General features: G+C 45.1%; 1 pseudogene; it reads left to right on the forward strand.

Annotated features, from left to right (window-relative positions):
- The first annotated feature begins 14,869 nt into the window (after positions 1-14,869).
- Positions 14,870-25,664, forward strand: part of LOC120647478 — a 46,820-nt pseudogene continuing 36,025 nt past the window's right edge.

The raw sequence follows: 25,664 nt of genomic DNA on the forward strand, positions 1-25,664 counted from the left end.
CCGGAGTATTTGTAATTACTGAGCAGGGGGAACCCTCCTGGTGGTTATTAAATTACAGCACTATAGATCAAAGATAAGGTCCTTGTCGCTGTGTATCTACGTACCTAATGTATCACATTTCTCTATAACTCAATGATCTTTGTCGGCCGGCCTGACTAAGTTAATGATTTGATTAATATTCTAGGAATTACTTAGTGGTGCCGTGATTGATGGTTTCAAAGTAGTGGGGTGTTGACTGACTTAGGGTTTGTTTGTTTGAGATGAAGTGTTCAGAGCTTTTGTAAAAAGCCATAGGTAAGCTTTCATCTTGAATAGCCAATAGTAGTTTTTCAAAATATTTTTAGCTTTATGGACTCAATAAGCTTAGGAAAGCTTAGAAAACTGAGCTTTTCAGCAACTTCCCATATAAACTCAGGCTTCTGGCTTTCCGAAAACTAAAGAGGAAGGTCTATGTTTGTTTGAGTTTCTGGTTTTTTACGCTAAAAAGTTGTCCAGAAACTCAACCAAGCAGTGCCTTTTACAAAAACCACTGAATGAAATGGTAAGAAAACGAGTAGACCAGGACAATGACAACTACAGTATGATGAGGGCGATATTGATTTATTTTTCTTGAAATTTATGTTCCGTGTAACGTATGTACATGCGACTGTAAATGGTGACCTGGCCTGCCTGGAAGCAACAAAAATGTTACTCTGAATAACCTCTCTCACGGAGCGCGTAGCTAGGATTAAAGTAAACAAGCAACAAGCAGAGTCGATCAACAGCCATGGCGGTCGTCAACATCTTGATGCTCGTGGTTAGCAGCTGCTTCGTCTTCCTGCTGCAGCAGCCATGGTGGGCCACGGCGATCGGATCGGTGTGCGGCAGCGCCGGCAACTACACGGCCAACGGCACCTACCAGAGCAACCTGGTGTCCCTGTCCAGGACCCTCCCCGGTAACACCTCCTCCTCGCCGCAGCTCTTCGCCACCGCCACCTCCGGCCAGGCTGTCACACCCGGTTTTAAGAACAAAACCGAATGCATAACCATATGTATGCCAGGATCAAGTTCCATACATATAGAGACATTATAAGTGAATAATCAGTAACAATATCATGTAAAAGAGAATTACAACAATTAAAAGACTATCAGAGTTATACAGCATATCCTGGAAATGAAGGCTTCAAACTTCACAGGTAATCGACTGGGGGGTTGCGTACGCCTAGAACTCAGCTTCATCTTCAAAAGACTTCACATCAACTTCTTCTAAGCAGCAGTAAGCAAGGGTGAGTACACTTATGGTTGGGACTCAGCAAGACCACAAGAAATAACCAGAATATGATTTCAATCCATCTTTAAGTTTATTAATCATGTGAGGGTCCAAGCCGCTCATGACCGTGAGCACGGCTGATATATCAGTTTTACACTCTGCAGAGGTTGTACACTTTCACCACAATTCGCGTAAAAGTTCCGAAGAACTTTGAACCCAACCACGCATATGTGCTGATCAGGCACAATACCACACTTCCGAGGTGTGATTGCATAGGGACGCTACGAGGCCTTTACAAAGAATTCCTATATGTAAGTGTTGGTCCCAACAATTGCAGTCCCTTAGAAGACACAACTTCCTTCACCGGCTCCACGACACAAGCCCAAACACCACCAAACGAGCCACCCTAACACCACATATAGTTCATCTAATTAATCAGCCAAGACCAGAGTCATATAGTATTGTGGTTGTACTGTTTTCCTGGGTGGTTCTCCATATTTTAATTAAATCATATAATCTTAAAAAAAGCATAGATAGAAGTATGGTTAGGGCCACTTGCCTTTCTCCAATAAAAAGCTACTCTTACTGCTCTTCTGCTCTTGCTCATACAAGCTTTTTGATTCTTTAAGCTTCAAACAACGATCTTTCTACTCGAAGCAATCATCGGGCAACATACAAAGCAAATAATAGGTACAACTAAGAACAATACACCAAAACAAAAGAAAGGCTTAAAAAGAACGCATTAAAGGATAGGGCTCGTTGCTATGCTTACGAAGGCGCAAGAAACGCGAGAAACGAAGCTACGGTTGAAAAGACACAACTATCGAAAGATTGGTGTTAACAAAGAAACTATGAGCTTCATTTGTTTTAATTAGAAAGCACATGTAAAGGACTTTTAAAAGAAAAGGACTTGATTACAATTAACTCACATTATACTTGCGTTTAGAAAAATGAAGTAAAACTTAGTCAAATTTTATATATAATTGTCTATGTAGAAATTTCACTAATTAAACAATTAATTAGAGAACAGATATGTGAGAGCATCTAAACACATATATTTATAGGATTTATGTTGAACTAACAAATTATAATTGGAAACATATTTAAGTTGGTATTAATCAAATTAGCATTAACTATGAAAACTGGAGTTAAAACTCTAATTTGTTTTTAATTAGAAACGCTAGAGGAAAGGATATTAATCAAATTAAATTTATATTAATTTTTTAAAACAAGAACTATGGCAAAACGACACTACTAAACGATAGCTTAGGCTTTTAGAAGACTAACGCAACAAGAACGATCAAAAACGGATCTAAAACGATAAATCTATGGCCAAAACGATGATCAAAGGATCTAGTCGCGATTAAATATAGACTTCGAGGGTTAGCAGGGAACTATCACAAGACTCAGAAAACTGAGCTCGCAAAAGCACCAAAAGATGGGGTTCGTTATGTAAAAGAGTGGGGCTAGGGCTGGGTTCAAAAGGTCTAATAGTTCTAGGGGGTTTTTGGTAAGAATTATAAGACACAAGAAACATCATATAGATCACAGGATTCTTTGGGGGGTTTTGTGCCAAAGCTTGGAGACCTTCTGGTCATGGCGGACGGGGCTCCTGGTGGCTCCTGTTGCTATCGTTTGAGGGCTTGGGAGGCCATGGGAAGGAGGGGAAAAGAGGGGAGGAGGAGGGAAACTCGTTTGACCTCTTTCCCGCATCAGGGGTGGATGGATTTGGCCGGCAAGAGGAGGAGCTGTGGTGGGCGGCGCCGGTTCTGGTCATGGTGGAGGCCTGTGCGGCGATGCAAGTTGGGGGCGTGAGATTGCAGCCTCGCAAGCACGCAGGGGACAATAGGGGATCTCGGCCTTGCAAGCAGAACTGGATCTCGGCCTCGGCGTTCTGCTTCACCGGCGGCTCTGTTCTGGGGGACTTCCCAAGCGGCGTCGCTCTGCACATAACCGCAGGCGTGTGCTCGAGGGAGAGAGAAACGATGGCCTAGGGCCGGCGGTGGAGCTAGGCTGGGGCGGGTGATGCAGGGCTGCATTTGCGCATGCTGGGGGCGCACTCAGGAGGGAGGCGGCGGCGTTCCTGGTGCCTAACGAGAGGGGCGATGCAGGGGGGTCGCGGGGCAGCAGGGTACGCAGGGGCACGAGCGCTCGCCCTTTATAGGCGCGTAGCCCTAGCCTGGGCATGCTCACCACGGACTCTAGGGGCGGCGGTGCAAGTCCCTGGCAGGCTGGCACTAGACACGGGGCTGCGACATTGAGTCAGGTTGGGCCGAACGGTTTCGGGCTAGGCTGAAGCGGGTTCATTCATGGGCCTAAGAAGGTTCAGTCTGTAGGCGGCACTCGGCGCGCTGGCAAGTAGGACAGGCTGGATGAGCAGTACTGGGGAGAGCGGATCCGAGAGAGAGAGGAGGAGAAGGATCGAGCAGGCCGCACCTTTTTTTTAGAACGCAGATGGTCGGGCTTTGTGTGACGTGTATGCTGAGGACTGCAACGAGGGCCATCCGATCTTGAGACGAAGTCCGAAATAGGCATGGAGTGAACAGCTGGCTCGTGTGTGTGGTACGATGAGGTCAAGCATGTATGGTCGTACCGAACTCGTTCAGCGAGTCATGGCGCACACATACAGAAAAGCGGAGATTACATCAGGCTGATGGATAGAATTCGAATGATGGAAAGAAGGGTAAAGATATAGACAAAAAAGGATGGGCTGTTGATGGCATTTAGGTTGAGCAACGGTGTTGGTCATCCGAGCTGACGGTGCAGATAGTGAAGCCTCGACGAACAACACAGAAATCGAGATACAACTCCATTTTGGGTGTGGTTGATCAAGGACAAAGATTAGAGAATGGAAAACTCGATGGGACATTTTAGGGTGTCGGATATGATAGAGTAAAAAGAGCTAATTGCAATAAAAGGAATCGATCCGACTACGACGGGAAATCGAGAACTGAAAAATAATAGAAGGAAAAGTTAACAAACTTTAGAACTTCATGGGACAACTTCTTGATAACACCAACATGGTGAAGGAAGATGATCGATGTGATTGTCGGTCAGCTAGCTTCGAAGAGTTATTAAGCTTCGGAAAGAAAAAGGCAAAAGGTGAAAACAAGGGTATTGGTTTCAGTACATCAATGAGAAGCTTCGGGTGTACTTTTTGTGGTGGAAACACGATAGATGACAAGATCGTGGCAATAGCCAAGCTCAAGCTTGCGCGCGGCACGATTCTGGGATTTAGGGTGGACTAGAGCCAAAACAAGTTGAATCCAGCCCGAGGTGAAAAGAAAATGAATTTTTTTTTCAGAACATATTTTCAGGCTTTAAATAAATCGAGAACAGTCTAGATAACTATTTTAAATTAAACCCTAGAAAATATAATCCGAAGATCCGAAAATTTCCCAACAATTGCTGAAGATAGTTCGGGATACAAGAGTCCAAATAAAATATTTGAAACTCTTGAAAAATATTTTAGAGCCATTCAAATAATGAAATTAGCTCACAGGAAAATGAGAATAATTTCAAGAAAAATCTAGAAAATTCTCGGAAAACCCTAAAGATGGCTGTACACATTCTAAAAGATACTCACGATCCAAAATTAAATATTTTGGAGTGTGACACATGCCGGGGCCCCCGACGCGGTGTACGCGCTGGCTCTGTGTCGCAGTGACATGGCCTTCAACAGCAACCTCACCGGCTGCAGCGCCTGCATCGCCGGCGCGTTCCAGTACGCGCAGCAGAGCTGCCCCAACGGCAAGGCCGCTGCCGTGTACGACGACAACTGCGCCCTCGGCTTCTCCGACGGCAGCGCCATCCTCCGAACAGGGTTCTCCGACAGGAGCACCCTGTTCCAGTCCTGGTACTATTTGAACATCCCTGGCGGCGACCCCGCCACGGTGGGCGCCGGCGTCCGCGACATGCTCAACCAGACCGCCCAGCTCGCGGCCGCCAGGAGCAGCAGGTTCGTCACCGCCTTCATGGACAGCTCCAGCGGCGCCATCAGGACCACGCTCTACCCCTTGGCGCAGTGCACGCCAGACCTGTCCGCCGCAGACTGCCTGGCGTGCCTGCAGGGGCTCGTCGGCGTGCTCAACACCACCACGTCGGTGCGCCTCGGAGGCCAAATCCACGTCCTGCGCTGCCACCTCAAGTACGAGAACATGAGGTTCTTCAACGATGTGTTGTCGGTCAAAACCCACCGGCGAGCAGCGATAGGCAACACGAAGAGCCGGGAGGTTGCCGGGGCGCTGGCAGGCACTGCTCCCTCGTCGACGGCCCACAATTCCAGCACACGCCGCGGCTTATGAAGACGCAGGGCGTGCCACCTGACCTATACCCGATCAGGAAGGTGCGAACGTGCTTGCAACGATTAGCATGCATACACAAACACGTGGAAACATAAGTCCGAGCCGTGGTCGGCTCCCCGGGACGACTCTTGCATCGGCTTTAAAGAGCCGATCGAGTCCCGGTGTCAGATTGGATCTGTATCTATCCGGATATGATAAATAGAGCGAATAACTGTAAAGCTGCTTCAATTAAATCTAATTAATCTAATCCACAATGGTAAAAGCTTCACTGCTAGATCGGAACATCCTATACGTGACTGGGCCTAATGAACGTAACAGATAACTAAACCATAACCCAAAACAGAGGCCTAAGAACTAGCAAGAGCCGATTCCCGGAACAATCCCTATCAAGCTAAGATAAAGCATCTACTACACCACCGGATCATCCAACCCGTTTGCAAGGCCTAATCTAACAGATATTACGCCAACTCTTAGAAATAAGAGCAAACCATAACAAATTAGATCTACTAGACATAAAAGAAGCAGGGTTTTGTCTCCGTGCAACTAATTCTATGCGACAAGAACTAGCATAAGATTGAAACGTGACTGCACAGAGACAACATGATATTCGTAGATGATAAGCAACGAAGCACAACAGATCTACTAAAAGCCATGCTACGAACATCAAGATAACTAGTACTACTCGCCATCAAAAACGCTTCAGTACGAGTAATACCAAGGTAAAAGCAAGAACAATACTGCCCTGATCGCAAGAAGCAATCAGGGCAGCATGGCGCTTACTTGGATGAAACCCTAGAATTACGGGTGGCGATGCGCCGAGAGTTGTTGTTTGCGAGACGTGATGACGTTCTTCTTTCATGAATAACATAGGATACATATTTATAGTCCAGAGACTTGGGAAACAATCTAAACTAATCTTGTCCCGATTGGACTCTATCTCTAATCTTGAACTAAATCTAAGATACATGGCCCATGTGGCCCAAATGCTCATGCAGGAGCCGATTTACAAGCCTTCTTCAATCTTCTGCTTTAAGCCCATCTTGCTTTCGGCCCATAAATTAATCCTGTTAATTTATGGCTATAACACTGCAACCACCAAGGAAGACGCAACGTCTCTACAACTGGCTCCTCGTAGAACGTGAAACTGCCGATCCGTCTTCCATCTTTTCGCTATTTAACCTCACCCCGAATCGGTTCTTCTTCACAGCGAACTCCTTCTTCCTCCCAAAGCCAGTAGTGCAGAAAACCCCAATCCTTCACCAGCCATGGCCATCTCTTCTTCCTCTGGCTCCAACTCTTTTGGAGATTCCTCTTCTTCCTCCTCCTCATCTCCTTCTTCTTCTTCCCTCTCACAGATTCAATAGGCTAAAATTTGATGAGCACCCATGTCACAAAATTTGCAACATTTTTAGTATTCATCAAACAGCCTAGAAATGCACAAATGAAGAGATTTGGCAAGTAGGAAGGATTATGATCTTCCAAACTGGTAGTCCAAGTGGTACTGTTTCATCATTTGAGATTCTAAGGAATGAAAAGATCACTAGACATCAAGATGGGGCTTAGGATGAAGGCATGACTCAAAAACCATCTTTTTCATCTAAGAAAGTCTAAGCATTTTAACAAGCATGCTCCTAAAATCTAAATTTAACTCACTCATGATTTAAACACACTAACATTTATCTATGATGATTCATACTAGAAATTCCTTACAAAGCTTAGGTAACAACTTCAAAGACTAGGAACCAAAGTAACATCAATCAATATGCATGCATGTCCTGTTCGTTCCTCACAAGATAAACAATTGCCAACTATCGTTGGGCTTACGTGGTTAGCACGGTGGCATACATAAATACGGCTCTCCCTATATAGCTAGTCGATACATTCTAACCGTTCTTATCTTATCGAATTGTGGTTAGTATTCCTGCAGAAGATTGACAGAACATATATATATATATATATATATATATATATATATATATATATATATATATATATATATATATCCATTGAACTTTTCATGCCAGCACTCATGAAAGCGTCCCCAAACATTACCGCTCACTATAGAAGCGGCAGCCATACAATTTCCGTCGTATGGCCAACGTTAACATACGCTACCCAAAGGCGTATTCACAAATTCCTTTACTCCCAATATAGTCGACCGAGATCAATATATTTGCAGCAGCTCAAGTAGGCCACTGCTTGAGCGCAGCGTTCGGTTCGCATCGCCGACGGGAAGGTCAGACTCCCTCAGCTGACTGAGTACACTTTACTTCCAATATAGTCAACTAATAGTCGGTATATTGGAAGCACCTCAAGTAAGCCACTGCTTGAGGGCAGCGTTCGGCTCGCATCACCGACGGGAAGGTCAGACTCCCTCAGCTGACTGAGGATCCTTACCTTCTTACCTCAACGTAGGTGCGTCATTACAGGAATTAAGAGTTGCTTGTGAGTATGGTTTAACAAAATGTAAAGTGCTGGAAGTCAGATACATAAACCATACATAAATAATCACCTAGTAATTCCCATAAATTCCCTAGGACTTTACGTTCTATGTACAACCCTTAACTAATCCAACGTAGTTTTCCGAAATTCTTTGTTGTTCCAATTTTATACGGAAAACGATTTTTAAGGTTCCAACACCTCTGGTGTGCACTTGTAGCTCGGATACCAGCTGTGGTAGAACCACCTGAATTATCCCGGCTCAAGTGCGCAGGGCGTCACCATAAAGGCAACACTAGCTCAAACGCACTTCAAACGGAACAATTCTTGGTCTGTCGGGTAACGTCCCGATACAACCACCGGTTCTCGGATAGAACAAGCATACCCCGCACGAAGGCGAGTCCAGAGATATTACAACCACAAGTTTTGCATCACATGCATAAAAGTTATTACAAACCAGTTCTAAAACATTATTACAAGTACAAACTTTAAAAAGTAGTTATACAAACCATAAGGGTAAAGTTTCAGAGTTTAAACAGCAAAAGATAAAACACGACGGCTACAACACATCGCAAAATGGTACCAAGCTAGCCCAAGCAAGGTATCACTCGTCAGGGTCATTGCCGGCCGAAGACGTATCCCACTCGACGGACCAGCCAGGAGGCAAAGAGCAGGGATAGGTCAAGCTAGCGATCTGCTCTTCGAAACTCAAACCTGAAAAAGGGTTTCAACAGCAAGGCTGAGTATTCTAATACTCAGCAAGACTTAACCGTCAACGGGTATACTTAACCCACTTTAGCTAGACTATGCAAGGTTTGTGAGGCTCTGGTTTTCCTTTTTGCTGAAAAGCAATAAAGAGTAGGTCCTTACTTTCAAGTTTTAGCTTTCAAGATTCTAGTTGATTAACTATTCTATGTAAGCAACTACTATCCAATCATGGTAGAAAACTAAGCAAACATCAAGATTGATAAATAATATTGTTGCTCTTATTACTCTGTGTGGTAAAGGGATCAAGCAGTCTCATTTCATCGTGAGAGGCGGACGATTCTGAATCGAAATTCAACCTTGCAAGGATAAACCTAGCACACACGTCTGGAACACTGTCGGGTCATTCCCAAACAACCATTGACCTTTCTTTCCGGCTTGTGGATAGGAACACTCTCCCCGACTACAGGGCTCCAAGGTCCACCCGTGTCCGGTCCACCCTTGTCCCTTGAAGTCGTAGTGTTGCACAACATAAAAATAAAATCTATCCCTAAGAGAGAGTGTTAGGTATATCCACTCCCCGGTCCAATCGGCTACTAGGCTTGCCGCATACCATATTTACGGCTTGTGGCTAGTACTTTCAAAAACTTAACCACTGCTACCACACACCGCGACCTTAGCAAGTTCATCAACACAGACGGGGTCTCACATAAAGTCATGATGTCGAACACAACCCCGTCTGTCGTCCTTATATTGATAACAGAAAGGTAAACAATCAATTCCTATAAAACTCGCGAGTGACAGGCAATCACTCGACTTTTACCGGTCCTATAAGCTTAGCAAGTAGTCGAACTCAAGTCTATTATTCAGTACATAGGTTCCTAGGATCATGCATCTAGGGTTTCAATTCAAATCCTAAGAACTGTAAATGCACAAGTAAATAACAACAGTAAATGATAATAATTTGAAATATAGGTTATGTCCGGGGCTTGCCTTCTCGGTAGTCGCTAACTATTTCAGCTCTAGGCTTTTCCGAACTTTGGTCCGGGGCTTCAGTTAGTACGGTGGTGTTCGCTTGAGCTTCGAGATCACCTCCGTCAGACTCCGGGATCAGCTCGTACGTCCCGTCCGATAAGGCAGTCGTGTCTATATGTAATGCAAGAACAACATTATAAACACACATGAGCAATCGTTTATAGAGTAGTTAAATAACAAAGCTAACTACACAAGGCATCATGATCAACATCACAAATGAAGTCTACTAACTTCACAAACAAGTGGGGGTGATTTCCTATAACAAACAAATCAAGGTTTGCTAATAAATTAACAAATCAGAGCATAAACAGAAATAAATTTAGTAAAAATTACCCTAAACAGAAAATAAGCATATTAAGCTACCCTGTAAAAATCATGCCAAGACATGTAGCCATTTATTCACAACAAAACCTTCATTCAGACAGCACCTAGAACAAGCTTGAATTATACAGGTCAAACTAGAGCAAAGAAGAACCTAAAAATGTAACAGGAGGTCGACACAGTAATGAACTAGCTATTGTGAATTTTTCATGATTTTATCTACAAAGAAATAATTATGAGAAAATAAACAAAAATAGACATCAGATTAGCAAGATTCATTTTTAGATCCTGTTCTAGTCATGAACTGATGCTCAAACTTCATGTAAATGCTAATCTATCTAAAAGGTCACTCCGAAATATTTTCATGATTTATCATGAGCATAAACTATTTATAACAATTAACGTCTAATAAACATGGTTTAAATCAAAGAAATAGCTAAACATGAGAACTGAGCACGAAATTTTTATATAAAAACTAGTGTCACATGAGTAAACTACCATAAAAATTTTAGAGCAAGAAAAGATTTCAATCATCAGTAAAGAAAAAGACAAATCAATTAGTCTTTAATTACCTAGTGACACAAAACCATTTATACAGCAAAAACTTTCAACAAACAACCTTAAGATTTTGATTCTAATGCAAAGATCTTTGTACAAGGATTCCAAAACATCAAGATTTGCCTTTTTCTGAATTTCCTATAAATTTCTATAGAATTTCAAAGTTCTCAGCAAAAATTACAAAAGAGTCCTTGGTGGCACTATTCAACTGAGTCTAGGCCTATTCAAATAACACCCTGGGTTTTATTTCCTTTCAACCCGAGGTCCTTGGCCCGGTTTGGGAAGGGGAACAGGGGAGGGAGCGCCGGATCCCGGCGGCTTGTGTCGCCGGCGGCGAGGGGAAGGGGGCCAGGGAGCTAGAGGGGACCACGGCGCACCTGTAGAGGGTCTTGGGTGGGGCTGAGGTGGACTGAGACGACGGCTCAACGGATCCCGGCGGCCGGCGGCGAGCTGTGTTGACGGCGGCGGTAGTCCGGTGAGGGGGAGTGGAAGGGGTGGGGCCGGGGAGACTCAGGGGACCAAGGGGGTTCGATTCAAGGGTCTAACTGGAGAAGTGGAGGTTCGAGGTGGGCTCTCCACGGCGGCCGGCGAGTGGCGGCGCAAATGGAGGGAAGGGGCGGCGGGATGCTGAAGCAAGGCTCTGCTGAGCGATTTGTTAGGCCGAGAGTGGAAGGAATAGCAAGGAAAAGGGCTCGGGGATGAGCTTGGCCATGGAGAAAGCGAAATTGGGGACGGCGGTGTGCTCCCGTGGGTGGCCGGCGAGGTGGCTCTGCGCGGGCGGCGTGGGGCGCGTGGCAGAGCGGAGAGGGCTCCAGCGCAGCAACGGGTGGTGGGGGAGGTTCCGCGCGACGCGTGGGGCAGCTTGACAGCAGGAGGTGGCTCGGGGGCGGCCCAGAGCGGCGGGCGCAGCGCGGCAGGCGGTCGGCGGCGCGGGAAACAGGGGAGTAGACTGGAGGAAGAAGATAAGGGACTTAAACATAATTTCAGAAATTCCAAGGACCCATCTGTAAAACCATGATAACTTTTAAAATAGGGCTCAAATGAAAAAGTGCCCAACATGAAAGTTGTTCAATTTTTCAAGATCTACAACTTTGATGTTGTGCAAAAATTTATTTGATCAAAGATTCAAGTGCTAAATTTGAAAACATGGAAAGGATTTTGAATTCCAGGAATTTTGTCTTTTTCAATACAATTTCACTTTAAACTTAGACTTAAAAGCAAAATTTGCAGCCATGTAATAAATGCACTGAAATTTTGCAAAAACACCCTCCATAAAAGCAATAATTGCACACTCTATTCAATATAACTGCAGAAAGGACCTTGCATAAAATCATAATTACACAAGGGCCCTTATAAATTTAAATTAAGCCCTTGCTCAAACAATTCACACATGAAGCATAACAAACAAAAGCAGTTTTTATTGTGCAGACACCTAGGGTGTCACAATTCTCTGGGAGCTTCAGCTATTTTTCTTTGAGGAGCAGATCAAATATCTGCTCTGCTTTGGTCACGTCGAAGTCGAAGCCCTTCACAAGCCCCTGCTGTTTGACCCAATTTCACGGGACAGGGTTTGCCCCCCCGAGTCCACTCTGCCACGGCCACTTCTTGCTCCTCGCCAGAGTCATCAGATTCATCCGCCTGGGCCATGTTTACATGGCGCTTGAACTTGTCCTGGTACAGCTCAGGATGGTAAAGCTCATATGCCGTAAGCTTCTGCACCATGTGTGCCAGGGAGGTGAATTCCAACTGAAAAGCCAGATCCTTGATCGGCTTAGCGAGTCCCAGAACAGCCAAATCGACTGCCTCCTTCTCTGTGATGCGCGATGAGTAGCATCGGTTCTTGATTTCTCTGAAGCGCTGTATGTATTCCGACACAGTCTCTCCTCGCTTCTGCCTAACTTGGGCGAGGTCGGCAATCCTAGCTTCAGCAGCCTCTGAGTGATATTAGGTATGGAGCTGATCTTCCAGCTGCCTCCAAGTTCGAATTGAATTTGGAGCCAATGATGCGTACCATCCAAAAGCCGGGCCTGTAATAGATTGGCCGAAGAACCGGACCCTCAGAGGATCCGATATTGAGATCATCCCAAGCTGCATTAAGTATCGGCTCACATGCTCTATGGAGCTGGCTCCTTCTGACCCGCTGAACTTGGTGAACTCAGGAAGCCGATACTTGGGAGGTAACGGGATCAAATCGTAGTCATTTGGATACGGCTTGGAATAGCCGATCGCTTTTCTCTTGGGCAGGATGCCGAACTGGTCTCTCAGTATTGCACTGACCTGCTCCACACTAAGAACTCCTGGGGCCGATGGCTCAGCACTCGGCCCGGTAGCATACTTTGCCAACCACGCTTGTTTCTCCGCGTCTGCTCCAGAGGCTCCTGGGTTTACCAACTGCACCGAGCGTGTTGGGCTGACGCTGTCAGGAATGTATGTGCACGTGTAGCCGTGCGGGATCTCCTTGGGTGGCTCGGTGAGGAATTGGCCTTCTCCAGGATCACCGCCGATCTTGTGGACGACGTAGATCGGCGGATTTTGTGGTTTTGGAGCCGCAAATGAGAACGACAATAGCGGCCTAGAATGCAGTGCAGCTTCCTCTGTGTGACTCCCCAGGGTTGGTCCCGATGGAGAGTATTGGTTCTTGATTATCTCCTGGATAACGCGATGCGCCATGCGCTCGAGCTCGTTCATCAGGCTCTGAGAGTGCCGATGAAGCGAATGGGCCACCATTTAGTTCATCTCCTGACGCAAGGCCCTGGTGCGCTCCTCTGATGGTACAGACAAATCTACGTTGTTGAGAGCGCCTTCAGGCGAGAACCCCTTCCACTTAATGCCATGGTTGCGGGTCCTCTCAAAAGAGCCGATGAGATCGGCTTCCAACAGAGCTTTGATCTCATCATACTTCTTCTTGTGTTCAGGAGGGAGCTCTACATACATGACGGGATTGGGAGCAGGTTCTTGATCTTGAACTCCTGTCATCTCTGTGGTGGGCGTTGCTGTTGATGAGGGTCCCACCGGGCGTGCCAGAATGTGTTGTCGGTCGAAACCCACCGGCGAGCAGCGACAGGCAACACGAAGAGCCAGGAGGTTGCCGGGGCGCTGGCAGGCACTGCTCCCTCGTCGACGGCCCGCAATTCCAGCACACGCCGCGGCTTATGAAGACGCAGGGCGTGCCACCTGACCTATACCCGATCAGGAAGGTGCGAACGTGCTTGCAACGATTAGCATGCATACACAAACACGTGGAAACATAAGTTCGAGCCGTGGTCGGCTCCCCGGGACGACTCTTGCATCGGCTTTAAAGAGCCGATCGAGTCCCAGTGTCAGATTGGATCTGTATCTATCCGGATATGATAAATAGAGCGAATAACTGTAAAGCTGCTTCAATTAAATCTAATTAATCTAATCCATAATGGTAAAAGCTTCACTGCTAGATCGGAACATCCTACACGTGACTGGGCCTAATGAACATAACAGATAACTAAACCATAACCCAAAACAGAGGCCTAAGAACTATCAAGAGCCGATTCCCGGAACAATCCCTATCAAGCTAAGATAAAGCATCTACTACACCACCGGATCATCCAACCCGTTTGCAAGGCCTAATCTAACAGATATTACGCCAACTCTTAGAAATAAGAGCAAACCATAACAGATTAGATCTACTAGACATAAAAGAAGCAGGGTGTTGTCTCCGTGCAACTAATTCTATGCGACAAGAACTAGCATAAGATTGAAACGTGACTGCACAGAGACAACATGATATTCGTAGATGATAAGCAACGAAGCACAACAGATCTACTAAAAGCCATGCTACGAACATCAAGATAACTAGTACTACTCGCCATCAAAAATGCTTCAGTACGAGTAATACCAAGGTAAAAGCAAGAACAATACTGCCCTGATCGCAAGAAGCAATCAGGGCAGCATGGCGCTTACTTGGATGAAACCCTAGGATTACGGGTGGCGATGCGCCGAGAGTTGTTATTTGCGAGACATGATGATGTTCTTCTTTCATGAATAACATAGGGTACATATTTATAGTCCGGAGACTTGGGAAATAATCTAAACTAATCTTGTCCCGATTGGACTCTATCTCTAATCTTGAACTAAATCTAAGATACATGGCCCATGTGGCCCAAATGCTCATGCAGGAGCCGATTTACAAGCCTTCTTCAATCTTCTGCTTTAAGCCCATCTTGCTTTCGGCCCATAAATTAATCCTGTTAATTTATGGCTATAACACGATGACAACGCCTCCATGGTCTGGATCACGCCGTCGTCGTCTGTGACTCCGGCACCGCCGGCTCCAACCACCAACAAAACTACTAGAGCTAGGCCGCCCTGGGTGATTCCCCTGATCGTGGCGCCTCCTGTGGCGGCGCTGCTCTACTTCGTCGTCTTCTACTACCGCCGCCGGCGAACAAGACGGAGATCGAGATACACAAGAGGTTAGTTATGGCTTCTTCCTTTATTTACTGCTTACCGATGAAGCATTATATTGCTTTCCAATATAATGACCCCATGCATCTCTTTTACTGTCGTGCAGGCAATGTCAGATTCTTACGACAAAACAACAACTTGCAGCACCAAGGAGTGGATTGGGAAATGGAGGCCGAGCTCTCGGAGTTTTCGGTCTTCAACTTCGATGACATACTGGACGCCACAGATAACTTTTCCGAAGAGAACAAACTGGGGGAAGGTGGCTTTGGCCCCGTATACAAGGTAGTAAATGTTAAAATGTCGTACATACTTCACTCCTGTCCTTCCTGTCAAATTTTCCTCATACTCCACTTCTCGCCGCGGCAACGATCGCTGCTCGCCGCGGCCACGCTCGCCGCGCCCACGATCGCCGCGCCGACGCTCCCCGCTCCCCGCACCCACGCTTGACGTGCCGCCGACGTCCACTACTTCACGGCCGACCGTCTCGTCCGCCGTCGAGCCCTAGGTGAGCACGTGCAAAAGACCCTGCCTCCGTCTAATGTTCGTAGTAGATTACATAACCTCGTTGCCTGTGATGATATAAATTCTTACCTAGATTTGGTCTGGGTAGCGTATGATGATCTTGAGCTTGTGGTTATATTTCTCATGATTGTCATCAAACCATGTGACACATCCATGCCCAAAGCAAACTCTCGTTTGTGTTGATATGATGGTTGGGCTGGATGTGTCACATGGTTCCATGTATATCACGAACTTTTTTTAGATGATTTCTTATGCTGCAAGTTCAAGATCAAATGAAACGAAACATATCTGAGGCATACAACAATAGTTCAATACTTTTTTATTGAGATGACCAATAGTAACAAATTATTGATTATAATTTCACACATATTATTCTTTTTTTTTCAGGACCGAGCACTGCCACCTAGTTCCCGTCGTCGGCCTCCGCCACCGGACCATATAGCAAGGTGAGGCATACAAGAGTAGTCCACTTTTCGTACCGCATGTTTGTATATCACGTAACCTAGTTAGGCGTCTCCCGTTCGAAATAGATACGGATGGAAATATGCAAAACTTTGCATATGTACGACTGTGTCTATTTCGAATTGTCCACGTTTTTTGGACAGCCCGAGGATGCGTAGATGGAGTTAGTTTCCATGTTCTACTCGCATTCGAGACAGAGTATCGGCATTATTTCCCCGTTGTTCTCCGGATACACAATCTCTCTTCCGGGACGTGTATTTGGAGAACAGCGGCGAAATGCTGCCGAAATTCTGTCCCGAATCGGAGTAGAGCATGGAAATCGACTCAACCTACGCATCTTCGGGTGGGATTAGGACCTATCTTAACCTAGTAGAATGTTTGGACATCGTGTAGATGCAAACATTCTCTTGTATATTATATTACTCGTTGATATGATAGAGTATGGACGACTGTGCGTGGATGTACTCCGGTTGGAAACATGGGGGGAGTTGACCTTGGAATGGATTCAGAAGACCGAGACTTTCTTGGATCGAGCATTTGCAAAGGTTAAAGGAGGCTCATGCACTTGGTGTCCCTGCACCAAATGTGGAAACACGCGTCGACAGACACGGGAAGTCATGACACAACATCTTTGCAATTATGGATTTACGAGAGACTGTACCCGATGGACCTACCATGGTGAAGGCAATTGTATGAGAAATGAGGTCGTTAGGCCTCCCTCTTGACACAACATCTTTGTTCATATGGTTGCGGAAGGGTCAGAAATATTGTTCGTTCGACAAACATCGACAATTCCTCCCTCTTGACCATCCATTCAGACGCGATAAGAAGAACTTCACGAAAGGTGTCGAAGTTCTGGACCTTCCCCCTCATATTATGACAGGTGCTGGTGTTCGTGCTCAGTTAGATAGTCTCGTGGCTAATGCAGATGGTGGTTTTGAGGGATATGGTCAGCAACATGCATGGGCGCAGAAGTCGGGCTTGTGGAGGCTTCCCTACATGCAAGATCTCCTCCTTCCACATAACATTGATATGATGCACTCTAAAAAGAATGTCGCCGAGGCACTGTTCGGAACTATCATGGACATTGTAGAGAAGACAAAGGACAACGTTAAGGCCAGAGTGGATCAAGCAACATTATGCGATAGACCGAAGCTAGACATGAGGCCTCCTGCGTCAGGCAAGGCATGGAAAAAGCCTAAGGACGATTTTGTCCTGACGAGGCCCCAGAGGAGGGAAGTGCTAGAGTGGTTTCAAACCTTAATGTTCCCTGATGGGTATGCAGCGAATCTTAGGAGGGGAGTCAACTTGTCTACTATGCGAATCAACGGGCTCAAGAGTCATGACTATCACATATGGTTAGAGAGGCTTCTTCCAGTGATGGTTTGAGGATACCTCCCTGATCAAGTCTGGCAAGTGCTGGCAGAGTTGAGCTTTTTCTTCCGCCAGCTTTATGCTAAGGAGTTATCTCTGACCGTTATTGAAGAAATGGAAAGAATGGCGCCTGTGTTGCTCTGTAAGTTGGAGAAGATATTTCCACCAGGCTTCTTCAACCCGATGCAGCATATGATTTTGCACCTACCGTACGAGGCACGAATGGGGGGTCCAGTGCAAGATCGTTGGTGCTACTCAATTGAGAGATGTCAAAAAGTCCTTCGAACTAAATGTAAAAATAAATGCAAAATGGAAGCTTCCATCGCAGAGGCATACATTCTAGAGGAGGTGTCAAAATTCACATCGAAATATTATACTGAGAATCTTCCAAGCGTGCATAATCCACCCTCATGTTACAATGCTGGGGAAGCTGACTCGAACCTCAGCCTTTTCAAAGGGCAACTCGGAAGTGCAAGTGTTGCGAGCATCAAGACCTTAAATTTTGAAGAGTGGCGCAGTATCATGCTATATGTGTTGACCAACCTATCCGAAGTGCAGCCGTACATACAATAAGTTCTCTGCATTCATTTAGTTCTCGAGTACTTCTTTTTCGGCATCCAACCCGTTCGTTTCTCTTTCGACCAGGGAATTTCATGTGCAATTCTGGCATCGATCAAGGATACCTACCTTCCAGGAAGCTGAGACCCTTCTTAGACAGGGTGTGGGAAATGGAAAGCCTGATTTTATTTTTTGGTTCAAACAAAAGGTAATGTCTACGTCGTGGCTCTTTCGTAGTATGATTTTACAAGTTGCTCGGACGTGTACATAATTGGGCCTGCTTGAACTTGCAGACCCAAACTGATGCCTCAGTGAATGCTGAGTTGCGTCAGGTTGCCAATGGTTGTGCCTATAGAGTCAAGTCATTTGGAGCTTATGATGTGAATGGATATCGTTTCCACACAAGTCACGAGCAGAGTCGGCCGAATAGAAGGACCACAAATTCCGGAGTGTTTACGCCAGGAGACGATGGGCTCGAGTACTATGGAAGAATCGAAGAAATATACGAACTCACGTTTCATGGGTCGAAACCTCTGAAACCTGTCATATTCAAATGCCATTGGTTTGAACCTCATGCTGTGAGACGGACTCTGAATCTTGGGCTAGTTGATGTTCAACAAGCGTCCGTGTATCCAGGAGATGATGTCTATATTGTGGCTCAACAAGCCACGCAAGTTTATTATCTCTCATATCCATACCAAACCGACAATTGTCTCAAGGGTTGGGATGTTGTGTACAAGGTATCGCCACACGGTAAATTACCTGTCCCGAACAATGAAGATTACAACATAGACCCAAACACATGCCGGTGAGTTCTTTCAAGAAGATGGGATAGATGGGACTTTTCAGATAGACTTAACCGAAGCGATGGGAATGGAACAGGACAATGAAATAATTGATAACGACGATGCAGGGGATGAGGTTCACAATGTCAAGGACTTAGAATTACTAGAGCAATTACGCTTAGACAATGACAGTGATGATGACAGTGTTCCTCCTATGGAGATCGATGGTGATTATATCGACACACGTGATAGCGATGATGAGACATATGATCCAGCTAATCTGGATCATGATGACTATTTTTAATACATGTAAGAACCGTACTACTTAATTTTTTGTACTATTTTTGTTTATTTTAGTCATTGTACTTACTTTATATACTAATTGTACTATTTTTAATGACATCTACTGATTGATTTACTCATTTTAATTTCAGGAGATTGTTCGGCGATGGCGGGGCGCGGCAGAGGTTTGATGAGGTCACTCACAGACCTATTGGGCGGCAGATCTACCCAGGCAGGTGAGTCCTCCCAGAGGACTCGACGGACAGGCAGGAGAAGTCGGAGGAGTGGAGCGGGTTCGTCGACGCGCGACGCCGCTGAGGGCTCCGGCACGGCTTCAGGAGGGAGGGTGTGGCAGCCCCGCCCAAATTAATCCGGCTTAAGTGCGCTAACCAACACCGAAACAGTAACTAGGGTTAACACGCACTTAAAACGGAGTAATCCGGCAGTGCTGTTGGGTAAAATCCCGATTAAACCACTTGAAACAGGATCGACAAAGCAGTCCAGAGAATGTAACATTCCACAAATTTTACAGCGCAGAGTATGAAATTGAACTATTTTTATTACAAACCAAGTTTGAATTCATAAAAGTATAACAGAGTTCAAGAGTGACGGAGAACAAACGATAGTCTAGCGACGAAACAAGATGTCATGATGAAGCCCGTACATGACGTCATCCATCCTCAAATGTACCACCTGAAAAACAAAGCCACAAGCAAGGCTGAGTATACTAATACTCAGCAAGGCTTACCCGACTAAGGGTATACTTAGCCCTTTATCTAGACATGCAAGGCTTTTGGCTGGAGGGGTTTGTTTGCCGAAAAGCAGTAAAGAGTAGATCCTTAATTTCAGGTTTTAGCTTCCGAATTCTAGTTCAATTTACCATTCTAGGTGAGCATCTATCCAACAGCATACATGGTGGGAAACAATTATCTTTCATCATCCAACCAACCATATTCATCATCATCATCTTTCACTTCTTACTCTATGTGGCAAAAGGGTTAAGCAGTCCCAAACCGTGAGAAGCGAACGATTCGAATCGAATTTGTTAACCTGGCCAGGCAGACCTAACACACACGCATGGGGATCGATGTCTCGCTTCGCCCACGTGACATTTCCCTTCAATTCCCGCTGCATGGAACAGGCCCACCGCCCTCGACTACAAGAATCCACGCCACGGTACGATGCCGGGTCGTGAGCCTTCTTGCACCCGCATGTGGCCGCATGAGAAACAACGTTCAAAGACGGTGGGAAGGTATGTTCCGGCTGCGGTTCAATCCAGTACTTAAGCTTACCGATTACCATATTTCTCGGCATGTGGTTAGTACGTTCAAAAGCTTAACCACCACTACCACACACTGCGGCCTTATCCATTTTTACTAAACAGACGGGGTATCACAAGTACCACAACCCCGCCCGTGAGCCTTATAGTTGCAGCATGTAGTAAATATTCAATTCCTATAATTCTCGCGAGTGACAGGAAATCACTCGACTTCTACCGAACCATTAGCCTAGCCATCTAGCGACCTACACATACTAGTGTTCAAGCATAGGTACCTAAGATCATGCAACTAAGGTTCCATGCAACTCCTATAAACTTAAATGCGCAAGTAGATAGGAATAATAATAAGTTGCATAAATTAAAAATAGATAAGATATGCTCCGGGGCTTGCTTGGAATTAACACTAGGTCAGTGTTAGTTAGAGGCTTCTGGAGTTGGGATCGGATTCTCAACGGCGTTTGTGAAATTCACTTGAGCTTCTCCGGGACCTGCTTCAGCCTCAACATCACATCTTTCACGTGGTACATCTATCGTACCTAAATGAAATGCAACAATGCATATGTATGAATGCAAAGTTCCGAGTTGTTTCGCAATTTAGGTTTTATTATTTTTCCTTCATGATAAAGTTGTCGTCCAACATGAGGTGAGTTTGGATGTGAAACTTCTTATTTAACATTTCCTGGGCAGACATTTATAGAGTAGTTATTTAACACAACTTAGTTCATAAAATCAAAGTGGGGTTTTCATTATATACCAAAACATACGAAAGTTATTTCTTCTAACAAAACTAAAGATAACATGCTTTGTCCAAAACTATAATTACCCATAGCTCATGGGGTTGAAATTTTGATGCAAGGAGCAAAACTGAAGTACCAACTTACAATAAAATTTTCAGCTATTTTCATGAAGCAGATTAAACATGAATAATAAGTTAAACAACTTTTGCTGGGATAAAGGTCTATTTTTACATGACAAAGTGGAAGTTATTGATTCTCAAACTTGGCATGCAGGTTCATCTACTCAAACTCAAGCTCTAGTAAAACTATGAGATTTTTCTAAAGAAGGAAACTAGGGTTTTTGATTTACAAAGTTTATTCATGATTAAATCGAAAGGACTAGTTATACATTACTAAAAATTCCCAAAAATTTTCCATAGGATCCATAAACAAAGTTAAGGCTGTAGTAAAAAATTCAGGTCAGTAAAACTCGTATAGAACCCTGTGGATTTAATTCTATTTAACACAATCATAAACCAAGATCTAATAAAACCTATAGCTATATTTGTCAAAATGTCCTCAAAATTTTACAGTAAGCTATTAATCTAGGGTGTAGAAATCTGTCCAAAAACTAACCTTAGTTCATGAATACAACAGGAGATACATTTGTGTGCTATTTAATCTAATCTTTATACTAGATTAAAATAGAAGCATAATATGAACATGTGACTGTAACAAAAGTTGTAGGTTTTGATCTAAGGATTCCAAAACATTTTAGTTTGAAGTTTTCTGATTTTTCTACAATTTTATATGGAATTTACAAGTTTTTTGTTTTTGAAAACAAAAGAAAAAGGAAACGAACTTTTGCATCTAGGCCCCTAGAAGTTTGTTTCTTCTCAGGGAGGGTCCCTGGCGGACGGGACAGAACAGAGGAGAGTTTGCGCGGCGTTTTCTGGCGAGGGGAGGCACCGGAGGTGGGGGCTAGGTTGGGGGAAATGAAGAGGAATTCGAGCCGCACCCGCAGATGGTCTCGGTGGGGGTTGGGGTGGCCCGTAGCGGGCTGTCCGCGGGCGCCGGTGGTCGGCGTCGGCCCTGTGCCGTGGCTGCGGCACTCCGGCGAGGGGGAGGCGGCTTGGCTGGGCTTGGGAGCTCCGTTGTGGCGAGGTGAAGCCGTTCCCGGGGTTTATTGGAGCTGTGGGAGGGCGGAGGTGGGAGCTCGACGTGGAGCGGGCGGCCGGCGGCGGTCTGAACCGCGGCGGCGGCGCTCTGATGGCCTTGGGTGGTGGGGAAACGGTCGTCGAGCAGCACGGGGGCTCGGGGAAACTAACTACAGGCTCGGACCGGGCGAAGGATGGCCGGAGAGGGGACCTCCACGGGAGGCCGAGCCTCGGCGGCGGCCATGGTGAGCGACGGTGGCCGTTCCAGGCAAAAGGAGGCGCACGGCGCTAGGCTCTCGAGCTCAGGAGAGGAGAAGGAAGGGTTGGGGACGTATCTGAGCTCGAGGGAAGGCTCTAGGCGGTCAAGGGCGAGAGAAGGGCGAGGCGCAGTCGGCCGTAGCGGCACGACGTCGCCGTGGCGCTTCGGCGGCCAACCTCGGTGTGCGTGCAGGGGACGGCGACGCGTGGCGGTTCGAGAAGCTCCAGGAAGGCACCAGGGGCGCGGAGAGGGCTGGGGCACGGTGCGTGGCCGGCGGCCTCGACATCCGGTGGCGAACGGCGACTTCACGGCGAGAAACAGAGAGGAAGGAGAGAGGGAGACGGAGTGAGGGCAGTTTCATAAATAACGCGAAGTTCAAAACTCCAGTTTGTAAATTCAGTTTTTCTCCTTCTACATGGCCCCAAATGAAAAACTTTTGAATACCAAAGTTGTTCAAAAGTTCGAGATATACAACTTTTGTTTTAGGCACTTTTTTATTTGAACACTGATTTGAAAGATAAAAATTGAAACTTGAATGCATTTGAAATTATCGTATACGCTTCGAAAATCAACTTTTTGTCCCAGTTTTGTGTAGCAACTCGAAAAACTTTGAACACGAAAGTTGTTCGTCTTTTGAAAACCTATAACTTTGATTTTGGGCAAAAGTTCGTTTGAGCTATATTTTAGAAATTATTTTCAAAGCATATTTGTTTAAAATTCGACAGATTGTTTAAAACCTCGAATACTATAGTTCATTTGACCTGTCATTTTATGTGCAAAATTTCATATACACAAAAACACACTTATATTATTTCCCAAAAGAAAAGTTTAACTTGAATTGCTCTTTGCTTACTAAGCATGATTATGTGTTTAATATTTCCTTGCTTAGTATTTTAAAATCCGGGATGTCACAGCCTACCCCCCTTAAAAAGAATCTCGTCCCGAGATTCCGAACGAAAGATTCTCGAGGGAAGGGGAATAGACTAACCATCAAAGTCAGTAGGACAAAGTCACAATAGAGAAGATTGATGTTGGCGATATGATTCTTTGCAGATAAGAATGGAGAACTTAGAGAAAGTTTAAGAAGCAAGGTATAGGAAACACGATATCTCCTACGATTTTGTCCGATTGGTAACTTGTCCAACTTTGTGCGTTTGATGCCCTCTTGTTCCAATGGTAATGGCATAGATTGCTTGAGCATCTGGGCAGATTAAACGGAGTCCCTTGTCTACCACTTCTTGGAGTCTTCCCACATTCACATCCATTACCAGTTCCTTCGATGATTGTCCTCTTCGCGTCTTCGGAAGAAAGGCTCACTCGATTTTGGGATCCGATATATAGATCTCCAGATAGACAATAGAGACAGAGTTGAGGAAGGCTCACGCGACACCTGCGTGGGCCAAGTGATAGAACCTGGTGTTGGTTGTTCATAGGAGACTCTCACTCGTTTCTGTCGTAGTACTGCCAGTCGTTACTAATAACACCACTAAGGAGCATATCTCTAACAAGAATTTCCGGTATGGCATTATGAGAAAGATGGATAGCGAAGAGGTGATCCAAATACAAGGTATGGTATATGAGTGGTAGAGATTAATCATACCATTGTGTGAACTAATCAATTGTTTTTCCACATTAAAAAGCTCCAGGGCTTTAGTTTTTGCAGCAAAAGTCTGTGGATAAAATATGCGGACACAATCACCACCAAAGTCGGCTGGAAAGGACTGGTGGACTATTCTAGTACCAACATATAGCAGGATTTTGCAGAGAAGAGAGGATCTAAGTCCTGGAAGAAACAATTTCTCAAACTGGTGGTGAATCTAAATAGAAAAAATATCAAGGTGAGTTTTTGCTCAAGGTCATTCTTGCTCAAACTGGTGATTAAATTAAACAGTATGATGCGAGATGCATATGCTCAATGACCATAAGAATGATACACCCACGAGATGTATGATTGCAAAGCTGATGCAATGCAATGACGAAATGTTTTATACGCAATTGAAATGGTGCTTATGACATGATGCAATTGCCATGAGGCTGACCCAATTTTGCATACATTCTGATGCAATGATGATGATGCTCTTGACGGATGCATGTATGAGATACACAAGCATGATGCACATATGGATGAGTTGATGATGCACATAGTGCAATGCGCATACCGCACCTATTTTCCCGTGACTAAATCTCGTTAGCCCTATACCCTTGAGTAAGGATCAGAAGTTATGACACTAATAAGGTTGCATAGAAAGGGATTGCAGTGAGTTACGTCACACATACCTAGACACCAGCGCGCTCCTAGTAGCTCAATCATGTGGCTGCAGCGCACACGAGAGTCTAGGTTCCGTCGCGGCATCAAGGTCACGTGACTAAACACCACCACAAGAGAAATCAAGAGTGGAAACCCAATAGCGCCAACAACGACAAGATAGGAACCTGAGACAACCCACGAAGTGGTACTCAAACGCATACCCATTAGTCAGTCTACAAATTCCCGATTATGATGCAACACCATGCACTGACGAATGGCATGAAATGATGTGATGCATGATTGCTGCATCAAAAACTGTATTTCAAATGTTATTATTATCATGAATCTTTTTAATTTATCCAAAATTAACTGAGCAAGAATGAAGGTACAAGTTTTTTTTAAAAGTTGGAATCAAGGCAGCCAGCAAGATCAGGCATAACACCAAGAGGAATAGAATGATTATTGATGGGGTCTTATTAACAAACATCATGGTTTAGCCAGGGAGCCATAAAAGAAAAAGGAACAATGGTTTTGATAGGAATAGATTCATGCATTGATCAAGGGTTGGATCGATTGGCAGGTTAAGATCAACGGTAAAGTTCACACAAGACCCAAAGCCACTAACTTACAAAAGGACCTTCTCAACTCAAGATTGAACTAGCATATTACGTCGGTCGCATTACTACAACAGCAACCTAGGAGGACATTCAGGTAAGAACAACACATTTTAGTAAAACAACATATCAAGAAAGGCAATCAACCAAACCAAGATATGCCATGATGCATGCACGTCCTATACGTCCTCACAAAACAAAACAACTGCCAAATAGCTTTGGACTTACGGGGTTAGCACCAGTGGCTTGGCACAAATTACGTCTCTCCCTATATATATTTAACCGAATTCTATTCGTTCTTAACCTATCGCAATCGGGGTTAGCGTACCTGTAGGAAATGAACAACATAAATATATA

Source organism: Panicum virgatum, chromosome 1K (genome assembly GCF_016808335.1).
Source record: "Panicum virgatum strain AP13 chromosome 1K, P.virgatum_v5, whole genome shotgun sequence".
Lineage (NCBI taxonomy): Eukaryota > Viridiplantae > Streptophyta > Magnoliopsida > Poales > Poaceae > Panicum > Panicum virgatum.